Below are 17,644 nucleotides of genomic sequence, written 5' to 3' on the forward strand. Positions count from 1 at the left end.
CCAAAACCTTCACCCCTTTCCACACCTTGACTCATGTAATGAGGCCCACTATGTAGGACTTAATTATGTAGGACTCTCCACCATTTGGTTTTAGAACTAAAGAAGCTTCTCAAATAAGAGAAGAAACATTTTCAAGTATTTTGAAGGATTCCCATCGCTCTTCTTTCCAAGCTCCTTAGGTTACCTTGACCTGCATCACTGCAGCCCAAACTTTTCTGGAATTGAGGTTGTGGTAAATACTTATTTGACATTCCCACACTAACCTTGGCAAAGCTGATTCCAGATAACATACAATGTGAATATTCAGGTCTCTCATGAAAGGAGATTTTTTAATCTCTGCCTGATTAAATAAAGATGAAATGAAATAACAAGAAGCCCCAAAGGCTCTCTTTCATGAATAACAAAGGTATATAGGTCAAACATTTGGCTTTCTTCTTCATTTCAGCACCATTGTTGGTTTAAAAAAATGTGTAAAAGGAATATCTTAAGAAGAAGAACATAGCAGCATAGCCGAAACAAAAGACTTAAACCACCAAGAATTCATCACTATGCTGTGTATGCTCTACTACAGTAAATCCACAAGCAATTCAGCTCCGCATAAAAGTACACATTTTCATGTGTTTAGGGCCTCAGTCAAACAGGCTTAGAGAGATTTCCACCACTTTACCCCTCCAGAGGAATGGACGCAATCGGCAACCACCACTCTCCCACTCCCCAAAGCCTGAACAATAGATTATAGCAGAAAGCTCCCTCCTACCTCTTCACAGTGATGATAATTATCATCCGTTAGTGTGACTGAGGCAGTTACATATAGTCCTTTCCTCATGAGTAGAAACCCTCCCCCCTCATTGGAACACATATTTATATGTATGAAGTGGTTCCCACAGTGACACATTGAGACAGCTAAACATGAAATGAATATTTATCATATAATAATTTACCAGATTGTTAATTTACTACTGCATAATTGTATCTCTCTGAAAACTTGTCAAGCTATAGTTTACATATATGGCTGTTCACTGTTCACCCACTAGGAAAGGTGGGTTTAGAGTCAAAGGTGAGGCCACTCCTACCTTTGGCTAAGCCAGCCTAGTCTCTGTGGCACGTTTGGTTAACAGGGCTCCTGTTAACTGGAGCGTTCGCTGGTTCACGCCTACCTGACAATGTATTTTTCCTTAACCACACCCTTTAAAATATGTACAGATTTTAAGGTACAACTTAAAGTGATTGTAGAACATTGATAGTTCAATAAAGGATGAAGCACTTGCATTACATACCAGTTAAACCTCAGCATAATCACCATTTACCAGTATAACATTTAAAATATTAACATTGCAGACCACTGTTTGAAGGAGAGGAGGGAAGTCACACCCATCCCTTAAGTGAGCCAGCCCAGTCTCTTTGGCTTTTTCCCAGCAGAAGAATGTCCATCACATACAGGTTAAATAATATAGTGTTCTCTGTGGAGTGCAATACCTGGAGCTCTAAATAGGAGATACCAAACAGCCTAAATGTGTTCACATTTTGGACTAAGGAGAGAAATAAGAGAAAGTAAAGGAAGCCATCTACACCAGCCATGAACGGCCATCACTGAACAGAGGTGGTAACTTATGACACCAGCCACCTACAGTACAGTCTTGAGATCCATTCCCAGCAGTTTGAACTCCACGTGCATCTTGTCTCAGGTGATCTCAATAGCTTAGTAAATATCTCACAGAGGTTCTTTTTTCCCCTATTTGACCTCTTCATTAGGAGGCAGGAGAAATATCTTCACAAACCTAAAGAAGTCAGACTCTATAGGCTACTGTATGGGGTGAAGATTAAAGATATACCCACCAGTGGGTTGACCAGTGCAGTCTCTGTGGTGCAACTGGTTAGCACATTCAGCTGTTACCAAAAAGGTTGGTGGTTCAAGCTGACCCAGAAACGCCTTTGTTGATGTTGTTAGGCGTTATTTTATTTGCTGGGAGATTTTAAGGTACAACTTTAAATGATTTCTCAGCATTGAACAGATGTGGTGCCTTACAGCAGCAGCTAATCTCCACCTACAATTTTGTCTTGACATTCCATTACAGATACTTCAAACCCCACTGTCAGCACACAGAATATATTTTAATGTATTTGCTACGGATTGAACTCCTACTTACTCTCATATCTCTTTGACAGAATAAAGAGCTGGTCCAGTGTCCCATGCCTAGGATGAACACTGCATTCTTCCTCCATAATCTAAGATTTCACTAATCTGAGATTACACTCTAATTTCTTGTGCGATGTTATTAACTTTCCCAGGGAGGCCGAGAAGTGTGGTCCCCCTGAATTTAACACACTCTCCAGTCCCTCTTTTTTTTAAAACAGGAGCCAGTCAGATCCCAACTTCCATATGTAGTTGTTAACAGAGATGTGCCAACCAGGATAGGGCCTTAGGTCCAACACCCCAGAGGTCTAAGGTGGATGAGAACCACAGGTCACCATCTAAAAATATATATTCCCTCATGTCGCTGGGAGTTGCTGAGTGAAACAGAGGTGTGTCATGTTGCATAGAAAACCTTCTTGTAATTGTTGGTTGGTAGTAGATTGTGGTGGACTCATGTAGTGTTCTTGCATAACACTGACTTATTTGCAAACAACCACTCATTAAACTGTAGTAATTACATATCTATTAATATATTGCTAATTTACTACTTTACAATGCAATTTCTCTTGTAAGCTGTCTATAGCTGCTCAGTCTTGACCATTCACCCACTGGGATATGTAGATGGAGAGTGACAGGTGATGCAAAACCAACTGAAAACGCCAGTTTTTGTGGTGCAGTTGGCTGTTAAGTGAAAGGTTGGTGGCTCATGCCCACCAAGAGACACAGATTCCATTTTCCACATTTGTATAATTACTGCCTATCAAATATCATTAGCCTTACGGGCTAGTCTATACAGGAGAATAATGGGCCACATGTGACCCGACCCAGCCGAACCCACTCTCTGTGATGTAATTGGTAGGTGTAATCACCTGTGATTCAGGCCCACCCTGGAAGGAAAACCTCATTTACCTGAAGCCCTGCAGCTCTTCAGCTTCTATAAGTGTAAGATTCCTATGCGGTTAGCTTCCTGTAGAAAAATCAATTCTGAGTAGTCCGAGTACATGTATTTAGTATTTTTAGTATTTATTTATTTATTGTCATTGTCAAGAACAATGAAATTGCGTTTGGGGCATGTGTTTGGCATGTATAAAATCTCCACCTACAAATGGACTTTTGATGACTATGAGGTAGAACACAACATGAACTCCGGTGCTTTTACTACCCAAGGGCAAATCGGTTTCCAAGATCTAAAGAAAGAGTAAAAGAATTACACTGTCAGAGCCCAAGTATGTCTGAGTATTCTTATTCACAGTTAACCTCCTCCTTTTTTTTAAGTGACTCGTGGTGTAGATGGTAAATAGACTGGTTCAAGTATATGTCACTTTGTTAATTCTACCTAAAAACAAATTTTAACACATTATAAATTATGACTATTCACAAAGTCTTTAGCTTTACTCAATAGTTTGTGGTTTCTTGTCACGGTCCGTGGAGATAGACCGTGTGGGAATGTGTGTGTTGGACCCAGACGCGAACACAAGCGAAGATGCAGGAGTGGATTAAACAAAAGCGAGCCTTTTATTATGGCTGATAACAGAACAAACCAGAGCGAGGGCAGTATAAGGGTAATAGTTCAAACAGAAAACCTAAACTGGACATAAACTAAGAAAAAGCTATGGCTGGAGATACGGAACACAGGGGGTGGTAACACAGACGACGCGAAACACAGAGACTAAATACACAAGAGGGATGATCAGGGGAAGTGGCCACACATGGGAACACAGCTGACACAGATAAACATAACAAGACATGGCAGGAGTAAACAACACTGACGGGAGACTGTCAAAGTAAAACAGGAAGTACACAGGTGCAAACAGGAGGAGAGAGAGAGCACGGGCATAGTGGGCTGGGGAAACATGGAATGAAACAAGGAGGGGAGATGAGGGCTCACAGATACATAGAGGGGCACACAGGGGATAAAAGTCACAAGGGGAAGTCAAATAAGGAACACCACAACAGGACAACTTAGGAAACATGGCCTAAATAAGGAACGAAATACAAAAATACAAGAAACTAAGAATACTGGGCCCACATGGCCCAGGACCATGACAGGCTCTTTTTCCAATAAGTCATCTGTCATGTTAAACAGACAGGGTGTTTAACATGACATTTATTGTATCGGATGCACTAATTAACTTTTAGGGAGGAGGATACTTGAAAGAAAAAAGTTTGCATTTTCTTCTCATTTTTATACCAAATTGCTTTGTTTTCACAAATTAAAATTCCTTGCATTGGTGCTGTGTCAGACCAAAAAGAAAAGAAAAAAAGCATAAACCTTCTGTTTACCATCTAAAATTACAGTAAAACAGTCATGAACACAAACTCCTCCACACCTCTTGATAAATAGCTTCAGCCTGTTAAACCTATGCGTCATGTCAGAAATCCAAAATAAAGCTCAAGCTGAGAGCTCCAAATGCTTTGACACACCACTTGACACCTTTTGAATTAGCCTGCAGACATTTACAGCAAAGCAACACTCACACTGAGCTCACACAAGGAATCGAAAAGTTTAGAAATTAAAGTCCTGCACTAAGTTTAGGAGGTGCAGAATAATAACTAGAATAATTAGATTATAAAAAGTCAAAACACAAATTCTTGGCTTTTTAACAGACGGCTCCAAAACACATGCAAACTCCAAAACACAACGGAAGTGCTTCAGGACGCTAGGGGAAGAGTTGAGCTTTTGTTACCTAGTAACTACACAAGCCAGGAAGTACCAATGACCAGATTTGGGCTGTATCCCAATTCTGCAGCCTTAAAGGCTGCATTTTAAGGCCGATTACGTCACAGCAACACAACGAAGGCTGTCCCAATCCAAAGGCTGCTCGAAATGCGGCCCTCAAATGCGTCCTTCATTTCCCTGAATTTTAAGGATGGGCCGGTATAGCCTTCATGGCCCAACATATCCCAGACTTTATAGCGCGGCGGTGGGTGTGGATAATTTTGCTGAAAAAAACGGTGGAAGCAGAGCGGACGAAGAGTAAACTTTTAAAAGTAAGTACTGAAAATTATGTCACTTATTTATGCGTAAATGTTTTTATAATGAAGAACATTAAAACATTACTGTAGGCCACATGTCGGGAAAGTTATGTGCCATTAGCGATGTTTGTACTAACTTGGTTTTAAAGCCTTTACTTCAAAATATACGCCGTTCAATAGTTGGCCTTAATCTTACAGAGAATCTGATGATTTTATAGATAATTAAAGTCAGTCACATATCCACAAACACAACAAGCTGAAAGTCAGTGATGCTGCTCGGTTTGCAGTCCTGAATATCACGGCACAAGCAGGATCCACTGCACTGTTAATGTTAGCTATGTTATATTGCTGCCTCTGTTCGGTGGTGTCGAGCCAAACCGACTTTAACGTGTCTTTGAATGAGCTGACGGTTCACTCATTAAGCTGAAAGAAAGATGCTTTAATCACAGGAGTCACATATGTGTCCACTGTACCATCTGGGAACTCTTCTTGTTTCGTAATAACACAAACACTAAATCCTCCTTCTCTGGTGCTGTTTTGTAGCAGTGTATACACCTGAGACTGTCACCTGTCTGTCTGTCCTGCACTCTCTCTCTGTTTCTTTCTCTCTGACTGTGTAATAAAAGTATGAACATGTATTTATAAGTTACACTTGTGTTTGAATCCTGCAGCTTATCACACATTTGATTTCCATGTGTGACAACTGCAAGTGTCCAGAGTGAGGACAGACGGAGGGACCCACTGCTGCACATCATCTGTGAGGCTTTGCACCCCTGATGATCCACCAGGACAAACTCAGCAGTGTGTGAGGAAGAGGAGGAGGAAGAGCCAGCAGCAGCTGACAGATGGAGAGAATAGACAGACTGTTCCCTGTTTGTGAAGGACTGCTAGGAAAGTTTAACATAACTAATTGTCTGTCCTGAATCAGTCTTATTAGGTAATGTTCAAATAATGTTATCATCCCAGTGTTTTCAGTGTGGGAGAAAGTACTCAGGGCCTTCAAGTTACACACTATGAAAGGCAGCAACAAGTTTAATGTTCAGAAAAATAAAGTATGTATCAGCAGCAGAATGGACCTAAAAATAAATGTTTGTTCCAGTTCTATGAAGCTTTGAGTATTTTGGATTAGTAGCACTGCTGTGTTTGTTGCATCATATTGCTGTAATTGTTTATATGCTTTATATATTCTGAGGTAAGTTGATCTATAGTGTTACATCATATTCTATAAGGATGTTATGTGTTTGTAGACTTTCTGCCCAGTTTGACCCATTTAACAGAAGTCAGCCTGTTTAAGGCTCTGATATCTATTCTGTATGACTTAAAGCAGTTATGACATGGTATGATTTTCTCACCCAATAAAGGAATATTTAATATATCAGTCTACTCTTCATTTTATCAGAAACAGTTATCACAGCTCGTATATTTTCTTTTTATAAATATATGTAAGCAATGGGCCAAATTTAGTAATGCCAACATACTGAAGGAACAACATTTGTCTCTTATATATGATACACCTATATATGCACTGTCAAAGATACTTTTCTTTGAGTGAAGATTTGAGGTGATAAGACATATAAATAACTGCAACTTGAATCTGTACTGAAGCTCAGTATTTGACACAGTTCAAGTTCACTGCCGTAATAGCTAATAATGATTAATATAATAAATATAATATTGGCCATATTATATTTACATTACCAAAGTGATATGACTTTAGTGTCATGAACAACATTAGCTAATTGTTATTTACTAACTAATCTTAAATGACTGTTCAGTCCAGAAATGAAGCTCAAAAATCATGTTTTACAGTCCTGTGGTCTCAGCCTCAGATACTTGTCAAATCACACAAAGCTCATGTAGAAACAAATGAACAAAATATGTTCTCCTTCATTTCTGTCAAACAAAGCTGTATGACACGTTTCCAGCAGTTAGTATCATGGTTGTTAGGACACCTGGGCAGCGCGAAGGAGACTAGACCGTCCCATACAGCCCATGTGTTTGCAACAAACTTGCCATTTATTTTGCAAATCGAGCTCAACACTGCCCCTAGCGTCCTGGAGCACTTCCGTAGTGTTTTGGAGTTTGCATGTGTTTTGGATCTTATACATGTTTTGGATTTTGTACGTGTTTTGGATTTTGTACGTGTTTTGGATGTTGCATGTGTTTTGGAATTTGCATGGGTTTTGGAGTTTGTACATGCTTTGTCTCTAGGGGCCACCGTATCATAAGGTGTATTAGACCATATTAATTACAAGGTTTTCGCAACATTTTTCAGGTTGAAAGTCAAATAATATAAACTTTTCTGTTAATTAAATTGTATTAAAATATATTAAAATATTTCATAGTTTTCACAGTTCGATAAAGGCCAGTGGAACTCTGAGCCACTGGCTGTTAGGTTGGACACTCAATAATTATTATTATTATTATTATTATTATTATTATTATTATTATTATTATTAACAATTAACATAAAATCTTGTTTTCAGCAGCACACAAATGTTGCATCAAAGCACAGGGCAAACTTCTGATATCCTCACTTTTTTTTAAATTGTGCAACATACTCCAAAAATGTAGCTACACCCCTCTTATGTATATGATCTGTTTGCGTACCACAAACACATTTTTCTCTCTAGCTTGCCAACTGCTGCTTCCAAATAGAGCACATTTCATTCATAATGTTGTAAATCCAAGCCCATTATGTATTCATGATTTGAATCCTGGGTTGTGCGAAATCCCAGAAATAAACCTTAGACAAAGTGAATCTGTGAACTAAGGTGTAGGTCTATTAGGTTATGTTGTGGTGATCCTCGAGTTGGGGGATGGGTGTTCATACTGGAGTGCAAAATTATAAGCAATGGAAGATGGACAAGAAAAGTTTGAAGCCATCAGGTGCTCAGTTTAGAAAAAAGAGAAAAGAAGAGGAGGAGACACGAGCAAAAGATACAGGTAAGCAGATGTATCATTGGAGAATGGCAGGTCATGTATCCTGAAACAATCAGAATCAGAATACTTTATTAATAAAGAGGGAGTGTTCGCCCAGGGCATCAAACAGGCTAGGACCACCCCTGCCATGAGCTGCCACCTCGCAATAAGACCAGGCGTATTATGAGGTTCCATTATATTTTAGGGTTTAATTAATTTAACTTTTCTTCTATTGATCTTAATTATTCTAACAATTAACACATCTATTCATGAATATCAGATTTTACATCATTGTTATTTTAATATTTTTTGCTATCATATTTTTTTAATGCTTATTGCTTAATTATTTGGCGTACTAGGTACGCCTGTTCAACCTGTTTTTTGATGCACTCACTAAAATTGGAAAATTGGCTGGTCTGATGAGTCTCGGATTCTCCTGCAAGATTTGGATGACACGATCAGAATTTGGCATAAACAACATGAAAGCATGGGTCAATAGTGTAGTGGGAAGACTACGCATCTAGGGAGCAGGAGTTGGGAGTAGACCCCCCACTCCCCAGGCTAAAACCACACCGTGGAATCAAGCCTGTCAAGCTCGAACACAAGCATTTCACTACATATTGTACTCTGTATGATTGTGTATATGACAAATAAAGGTTGTTTGTTTGGATGAGAAGCCTGCAACTTCCTCTGCAGTGCTTTAATGGCTCCATGCTTAAGCTGTGAACTGGTGCCACAAGCTGTTTATCTTGATGCTCGCAACTCCCGTTAAATCCCGTTTTCCAGTTCTCTGGATATTAGGCTCACATTTGCCCTGCGTTTGAATTTGACTTTGTTGATATCTTGCTGGTTGTGCCTCTCTTTTTAATACAGTAGGTTTCTTATCACTCTTGCTTATGTTTTGGATAAATGTGTCAAACTTTCTTTTTCTACGGTCTGCGGTTTTTCATAGTTAACGTCCATTCAAGCAAAGCCAGTCTTGTTTTCATTTTGTTATTTCATGAAAAGCCATGAACAGCAAAGTGATTTGTCTTGGAGTCAAATTTTTTTCTCCCTCCTGAATTGTAAGCCTTTTCTTTTTTTTCTTTTCTGTTTCTGTGACTTCTTTTAAATCAGTCATACAAGCCACAAACTGAAATGCAGGGAAGTATAAACAGAGCTGACTGTGATTGATTGCAGTTTAGTTTGTGAGGAAAGATTAAAACAAACCTCTGAGGACTTCTTTTTCATGTTCGGGGTTAATGTGACATCTGGGCTCAATCTTTAGAGGAAATGTACTCTGGGAAAGAGATTGATGTCCTTTGGTTGAAGACTGGGGCATGGCTGGGGCGTCAGTATAAGCATATGTCAAACTCAAATGACAGGAGTGTGTTTGTTTTTTAGTTGTTTTATTCTGTATGTTTGCATCGATCTCATGTTTAATAAAAAGCAGTGGTGACCTCTGCCTGGAACAACCTTTCAAAGTCCCTAAAGCAGAGTTTAAAAAAATAAAAAATAATATAGATTTTCAATCCAGAAATCAATGTCCTGAACTTAATGGCTTGTCGCCCTCAAATCTATGATGATTTTTAAGTGCAGCTCTTCTCATCTGACTTTCCCATGGTGGTTATTGAGTGACAGTGCGGGTAATGCAAAAACAAATGAGAACTCAGTTATTGGCTTCAGTCAAATTGAAAACAACAGATTGTACTCTCAGATTAATTTACACAGAACAGCTTTACCAGGAACTTTTCTGACATTTCAGACATTTTACCAGGTCTCAGATTTGAAAAAAGAGAACATTTTTTGTTTTTCTTTTAGTACATCGGTTCACTCCTCAGTCTGTGCAATAATCTTTCAGTACATCCCCTTCTCAAGTTGTGCATGCAATCAGTCTACGATTTGAACAGGACAATTTTTTGGGCTTACAGAGAAGTGATTGATGAGCTTTTGGATGGATGATCAAAGGCACATGTTACTACTTTGCATAAATCTTTAACTAAGCATAGGGTTTGGTAATATGTACAATATATATATATATATATATATATATATATATATATTTTTTTTTTTTTTTTTTTCTACCAGAGGCCTGGGAGCTTGAGAGTCCTGCGCAGTATCTTAGCTGTTCCCAGGACTGCGCTCTTCTGGACAGAGATCTCCGATGTTGTTCCCGGGATCTGTTTGGGAGTCACTGCACCTAGTGCTCCGATTACCACTGGAGTGAATGGGTTAAATGCAGAGAGCAATTTCCCCACGGGGCTCAATAAAGTATAATAATGTAAAGTACAATAATAATGGGACCACCGTCACCTTCACCCTCCACATCCTCTCGAGCTCTTCTCTGAGCCCTTGGTATTTCTCCAGCTTCTCGTGTTCCTTCTTCCTGATATTGCTGCCATTCGGAACCGCTACATCGATCACTACGGCCGTCTTCTTCTGTTTGTCTACCACCACTATGTCCGGTTGGTTAGCCACCACCATTTTGTCCGTCTGTATCTGGAAGTCCCACAGGATCTTAGCTCGGTCATTCTCCATCACCCTTGGGGGCGTCTCCCATTTTCACCTCGGGACCTCCAGGTTATACTCGGCACAGATGTTCCTGTACACTATGCCGGCCACTTGGTTATGGCGTTCCATGTATGCCTTGCCTGCTAGCATCTTGCACCCTGCTGTTATGTGCTGGATTGTCTCAGAGGCATCTTTACACAGCCTGCACCTGGGGTCTTGCCTGGTGTGATAGACCCCAGCCTCTATGGATCTTGTGCTCAGAGCTTGTTCTTGTGCTGCCATGATTAGTGCCTCTGTGCTGTCTTTCAGTCCAGCTTTGTCCAGCCACTGGTAGGATTTCTGGATATCAGCCACCTCCTCTATCTGCCGGTGGTACATACCGTGCAGGGGCCTGTCCTTCCATGATGGTCCATTGCCTTCCTCCATTTTCTTTGTTTTCTGCTGCCTGAGGTATTCACTGAGCACGCTGTCAGTTGGGGCCATCTTCGTGATGTATTCTTGGATGTTCGTTGTCTCATCCTGGACTGTGGTGCTGACACTCACCAGTCCCCGGCCCCCTTCCTTCCTTCTGCTTAGCGTACAGCCTCAGGGTGCTGGACTTGGGGTGAAACCCTCCATGCATGGTAAGGAGCTTTCTTGTCTTTATGTCAGTGGCTTCTATCTCCTCCTTTGGCCAGCCTATTACCCCAGCAGGGTACCTGATCATGGGCAGGGCGTACGTGTTGATGGCCCGGATCTTGTTCTTACCATTCAGCTGACTCCTCAGGACTTGCCTGACCCTCTGCAGGTACTTGCTGGTTTCAGCTTTCTTAGCGGCCACTTCATGGTTCCCATTTGCCTGTGGGATCCCCAGGTACTTGTAGCTGCCCTCTATGTCTGCAATGTTGCCTTCTGGTAGTTCAATCCCCTCCGTTCTGGCTACCTTCCCTCTCTTTGTTATCATCCGACTACACTTCTCCAGTCCGAACGACATTCCAATGTCATTGCTGTATAGCCTGGTAGTGTGGATCAGTGAATCGATGTCTCGTTCACTCTTGGCATACAGTTTGATGTCATCCATGTACAGGAGGTGGCTGACAACTGCTCCATTCCGTAGTCGGTATCCGTAGCCAGTCTTGTTAATGATCTCACTGAGGGGGTTCAGGCCTATGCAGAACAGCAGTGGGGACAGAGCATCTCCTTGGTAGATGCTCTTTCCCACACTTGATGGGGACTTGTGCTATGGGCTTGAGGTTGGCCTCCAGTGTTGTACGCCACATCCCCATTGAGTTCCTGATGAAGGCTCTCAGGGTCCTGTTGATCTTATATACAGGGAGTGCAGAATTATTAGGCAAGTTGTATTTTTGAGGAATAATTTTATTATTGAACAACAACCATGTTCTCAATGAACCCAAAAAACTCATTAATATCCAAGCTGAATGTTTTTGGAAGTAGTTTTAGTTTGTTTTTAGTTTTAGCTATTTTAGGGGGATATCTGTGTGTGCAGGTGACTATTACTGTCATGATCCTGGGTCCTTTTGACCCAGCGTTTTGTGTTTTCTCTTCGCGATTTTGGTTCTGTTCTCTAATTGGTGTTTACCCTGTTCCCCCCCGTGTGTTCCTGTTTTATTGTGAAGGTCTGCGTCTTATGTGAGTGTTTTCAGTTTGCCTCCCTGGTCTCGTCATGTTAATCACTCCCAGCTGTGTCTCCCACCTGTGTGTAATCTCCCTGTGTTCTCTGAGTGTATTTAAGTTGTATTTTCTGTCTTGGTAATCGCTGGTTCGTCTGTGTTGTTTCCCCTCGCTCTCCCTGTATGTATTTCTCTGGACCTCCCTGCGTCCTCATTCTGGTTTGTCTTATTAGTTTACCCAGTTTAGGTTTCCGGTTTCATGTTTTGTCGCCACCGCTGTTTGTACTCACACCCCTGTAAATAAACACTCATCTGCACCAGAGCTGCCGCATTTTGGGTCCTATTTCATATTCCACACGGCTTGCCCCGGCAAACCGTGACAATTACTGTGCATAATTATTAGGCAACTTAACAAAAAACAAATATATACCCAGTTCAATTATTTATTTTTTACCAGTGAAACCAATATAACATATCCACATTCACAAATATACATTTCTGACATTCAAAAACAAAACAAAAACAAATCAGCGACCCATATAGCCACCTTTCTTTGCAAGGACACTCAAAAGCCTGCCATCCATGGATTCTGTCAGTGTTTTGATCTGTTCACCATCAACATTGCGTGCAGCAGCAACCACAGCCTCCCAGACACTGTTCAGAGAGGTGTACTGTTTTCCCACCTTGTAAATCTCACATTTGATGATGGACCACAGGTTCTCAACGGGGTTCAGATCAGGTGAACAAGGAGGCCATGTCATTAGTTTTTCTTCTTTTATACCCTTTCTTGCCAGCAGCGCTGTGGAGTACTTGGACGCGTGTGATGGAGCATTGTCCTGCATGAAAATCATGTTTTTCTTGAAGGATACAGACTTCTTCCTGTACCACTGCTTGAAGAAGGTGTCTTCCAGAAACTGGCAGTAGGACTGGGAGTTGGGCTTGACTCCATCCTCAACCCGAAAAGGCCCCACAAGCTCATCTTTGATGATACCAGCCCAAACCAGTACTCCACCTCCACCTTGCTGGCGTCTGAGTCAGACTGGAGCTCTCCGCCCTTTACCAATCCAGCCACGGGCCCATCCATCTGGCCCATCAAGACTCACTCTCATTTCATCAGTCCATAAAACCTTAGAAAAACCAGTCTTGAGATATTTCTTGGCCCAGTCTTGACGTTTCAGCTTGTGTGTCTTGTTCAGTGGTGGTCGTCTTTCAGCCTTTCTTACCTTCACTGAAAAAAATATGTTGTTGGATTTACTTAATTCAATGGTGGACATTTGTTGCACACAGATGTTTTGCTTCGGCAGCAACTTAAACAATTGAGTTAAATTAACACAATTTATTCATGTTCAATAAACCTGTGCAATTTGTGTTGATAAAATGTGACTTAAACATGTTTTGATGAAGTAATTTGAGCTCTTGGAATATTTTAATCCTTCACAATTTTCTCACGTTATCCCAACACGATTCAATAACTTTTACCCAATACTACTTGGTCACTTAAATACTACATGTTATCTTCAAATTACATTTTGCTATTATATTCTAGTATCAAATACACAATTTTCAAATGGAGGCCTTATAACAGATTGTATTGTTCTCTTCCAAGATGGTTGCTGGCATCCACTAGTAACCTTTCAAAACAAAATGTCTAATTTCACTGCAGTAGGTAAAGAATTAAACTGACATTACTCCTCCACTGAATCTACATAAATCAACAGTTAAATAATGTCAGTTCTTCCGTGTTCTCTGGAATCAATCACAGTAAAGAAATTAGACTGTTTCTTTTGAAAAATGTTGGGAAAGAACAAATCAAAACATTCTATTTAAGGCCTCTGACATCAAGATTCAATTAAACAACAATTATAACTAAACAATTTGAGATAATGTTAGTTTCCATTAACATTAAATTAGGTTACTGAATTGGCAAACACCTTCCTATTAACACTACCCATTTTACCCCAATAACTAAAGAAATTAGCACTTGCAGGTCAAAACCTTTATTCAAGAGACGCAAAAATAACATTGATACAGTGACTGTCAAAAATTACAGCACTGATCATACTGTGACATCTTGGTTCAAAACAGCACACTTAGAAATATTCAACGTTCTTTACTTCAACTGAATGAAATTGAAAATACCATTTCACACGACCCATATGGGATATTTAGACTGTATAACTGTTCACGCTACATCTCTTCACTAGTAAAAGAAAGAAAAAATACAAAGAGAAATTTAAAAATGCTGCCAAAATGCTGTACAGAGCAAAAGGAAAAACAAACAACAACAACAAAAACGGCTCGTCCTCATGGCAGTTGCAGTGTATATAAAAATGAACCCTGCGATCTGTTCCTGGAATTGAGCTTCAAAAATGCAGCAGAACAAGTGTGAGATTTAAATGTCCTCTCACCTAGAGCTGATCACCTCACATGCATAACAGTGAGCTTTGTTGCAGGAGCAGTTTTGTCTTAGTTGTGAGCTTTCCTTGAGAGCTGAGTTGCATCCAACTCCATTACCACCCTTTGAATCACCTCAAAAGTGTAGCAGAGTTGTGATGGGTAACTCATGTTGAAGGAATAAAAAAGGTCCAAACAGCATGGCTACTGCAAAGGTCACGTTATCCAGATCTTGAAGAACAACATCAGAAAAGTCATTGCCTGGCGCATCCTCTGGAGACAGATGTTCATTGTGGTTTTCTCAATCTGTGCAGTGGCCTCAGTCAAGTCCTGGTTAAACACAAAACATTTCTTTAAGATTCCTTTTTAAACTCATCTCTTTTGAATCTACCAGTTCTAATGTTAGAGTAATTTAAACCAATGCAAGCAACATAGTAAATAGCTATAGCCAAAGAGTGGCCTGCCATGCTGCCATTCATGGTCTAACAGAGTTTCTAAGAGAGGGTGAAAAACATAATAATTTCAAATGCTTTACATTAGTTTTTGTTAGAAAGACACCGGCCCATCAGAAATCCAGGTTATGTCACTCAGAAGATGTTAGAATTTAGACTTTCAGCCCCACAATTTGGTTAGCTGTTGGTCAGTTGGTCATTTTTTCAAACAAAAGCTAATGTAAATATTGGTGGGATTTTCCTTTGTTCATTAGAATGACAAATTTAAAGTTTTTTCACACTGATGTGACCCCTAATACAGGGGTGGGGCCTCAAGGGGGGGCGGCCGAGTTCACTACCAGGCCTCATGTGAACTTCAAATTATTAAAGAGGACTACTGGTCCTAACCAGTCCAATGAGGATCAAGTGGATAACTAAATGCATTTTTAAATGTTGCAAATCCACAATCTACTCATAAAACACTCACCATGAACTCCTGCACCAAGATGTTGCAATTGTCTTTCACACAGATGTGGAGCACTTTGATGAGGGACTCCGAGCATTAATGTCATCCTTGACTATTATAACAAAGAAAACAGAGATTTGTGAACTTTTCAGTAGCACAGAAGAAAATGATCCCAGACAAAAACTCTTGACTTTTTAAACCAGTCAACATGCAACACCAGCATCTACAAAGCAATATCAAAAGTTCCTGTTTGACATCAACTTTATGGATATATAGTTTCCAGAACATATATTTTTTTAAAAAAGATAAATTTTTCTCAGTGGGCCAGTAAATGCATGACGAAAATTATGGCATCCTTTTAGTGGAATCATTACTCACAGGTAATAGTTGACTGTTTCAATGGATGTAGCATAAAAATCTTTTACTGACCTAATGCAATACATATACACTTTGTAGTTCAAGAATTTTAAAGTTCTTACTGTCATAATGGCAGCTACATCCTTTAGCTTTGTGCACTGTTCCCCCGATCACTTTGCAAACACTTTCAGCAGACTGTCAGAGAGAAACTCAGCTCCGTCAGAAACCTTGACTGTAAAGGCATGGTTGGGATGCACTGGAATGCTGCATTTTATCTGAAATGACATAAAATTATTTTGAAATAACAGCAGGCACTGTGCTTGGTTAATCAGTAATGTTTTGTTGAATAAAAACTGTGTTTCCAGATCTTATGGGATTAAAAAAAATCCAAAGATGTTTGTTTCTGATTTGCAACCCAACAACCCACAAGTTACAACCTCATTTCAGTTCAAGTGTGCATTAATGCGAGTCCAGTAATCACCTTTCTGGCAATACATACAGGTATAAGATAAACCTATGGCAGATTTTGGATCTCTCAGTTGTATTAATAGGGTGAGTATGCATGCACCTAATAATTATAAAAAACCTATTATAATTAAGTTACAGAAACGAAAATAGAATATACTTTCTTACCATAACACCTTGAACCCACAATCCATCAGCTGACTCCTGGTGAAATGCAGAATAGATGTGGTCTCTCAATGTGCATCAACAAAAACAAAAACAAAAACAAAAGGACAGCAGGTGAGGGCAGGAGGGGTAGGGATGTAAGCTAGCATAATGCCGCTGATGATATTAGCTAAAGCTGTTCAATGTCCAAAATCTCACTAACACCACGGTGCAGTAAATACACAATGTAACTGAAGAGTCAGTTGACAAATCTATTCACACAGAAAACCAAATTATGTTATGAGTGCCTCGTAATTAGGTTTAATGTGATATTACGGCTCTTGTGCCAAAGACAAATTCAAATGAAAAAGCGCCAATTCTTTGACAACAGATAAAACAGCAAATAAGCTAACGGCTCTTTTTTAGCATGTTACATGGCGACACTCTAGACGTTTAACTACATTTGGCTGAAATATGGTAAACATTAATTCAAAAAATCAAGACATACCAAAAACGTAGAGTTGGCTGCTCGACTTGACTGAGATGGATGCCTTTTTTAAACCACGATCCAAAGCCCGCGAGATGAAATCACGCGTGGTTTCACGAGATTTAACGTTGCTATCTTATTGACTTACTTCACCTGAACATGATATGAACAATTTAATACACCCTTTCTGCATATCATGTAGTTTTTACACTATATAGTTACATTTAACTTTAAAACATGAGGCAATTGTGTTAAATGCATGCAAGATGCTTACATAAATCCAAGAGATGGCCAGTCCCTTTTTTTCAGTGTTGGCCATGTCTCTGAGTATTGCACACCTTGTGCTTTTGGGCACTCCAGTGATGTTGCAGCTCTGAAATATGGCCAAACTGGTGGCAAGTGGCATCTTGGCAGCTGCACGCTTGACTTTTCTCAGTTCATGGGCAGTTATTTTGCGCCTTGGTTTTTCCACACGCTTCTTGCGAGCCTGTTGACTATTTTGAATGAAACGCTTGATTGTTCGATGATCACGCTTCAGAAGCTTTGCAATTTTGAGACTGCTGCATCCCTCTGCAAGATATCTCACTATTTTTGACTTTTCTGAGCCTGTCAAGTCCTTCTTTTGACCCATTTTGCCAAAGGAAAGGACGTTGCCTTATAATTATGCACACCTGATATAGGGTGTTGATGTCATTAGACCACACCCCTTCTCATTACAGCGATGCACATCACCTAATATGCTTAATTGGTAGTAGACTTTCCAGCCTA

At 40.0% G+C, this 17,644-nt stretch overlaps 1 long non-coding RNA gene across 2 annotated transcripts; it reads right to left on the reverse strand.

Annotated features, from left to right (window-relative positions):
* Positions 1 to 14,113: 14,113 nt before the first annotated feature.
* LOC143414953 (uncharacterized) lies at positions 14,114 to 16,887 on the reverse strand. 2 transcript variants are annotated; one of them, XR_013095568.1, is made up of 4 exons: positions 16,414 to 16,887; positions 15,903 to 16,055; positions 15,445 to 15,530; positions 14,114 to 14,856 (listed from the first exon to the last, which is right to left on the reverse strand). It is a non-coding gene; the product is annotated as an uncharacterized LOC143414953 (long non-coding RNA). The 2 variants fall into 2 exon arrangements; XR_013095566.1 differs by having other exon boundaries at positions 15,445 to 15,535.
* Positions 16,888 to 17,644: the final 757 nt, after the last annotated feature.

This window comes from Maylandia zebra, linkage group LG3 (assembly GCF_041146795.1).
Source record: "Maylandia zebra isolate NMK-2024a linkage group LG3, Mzebra_GT3a, whole genome shotgun sequence".
NCBI classification, from domain to species: domain Eukaryota; kingdom Metazoa; phylum Chordata; class Actinopteri; order Cichliformes; family Cichlidae; genus Maylandia; species Maylandia zebra.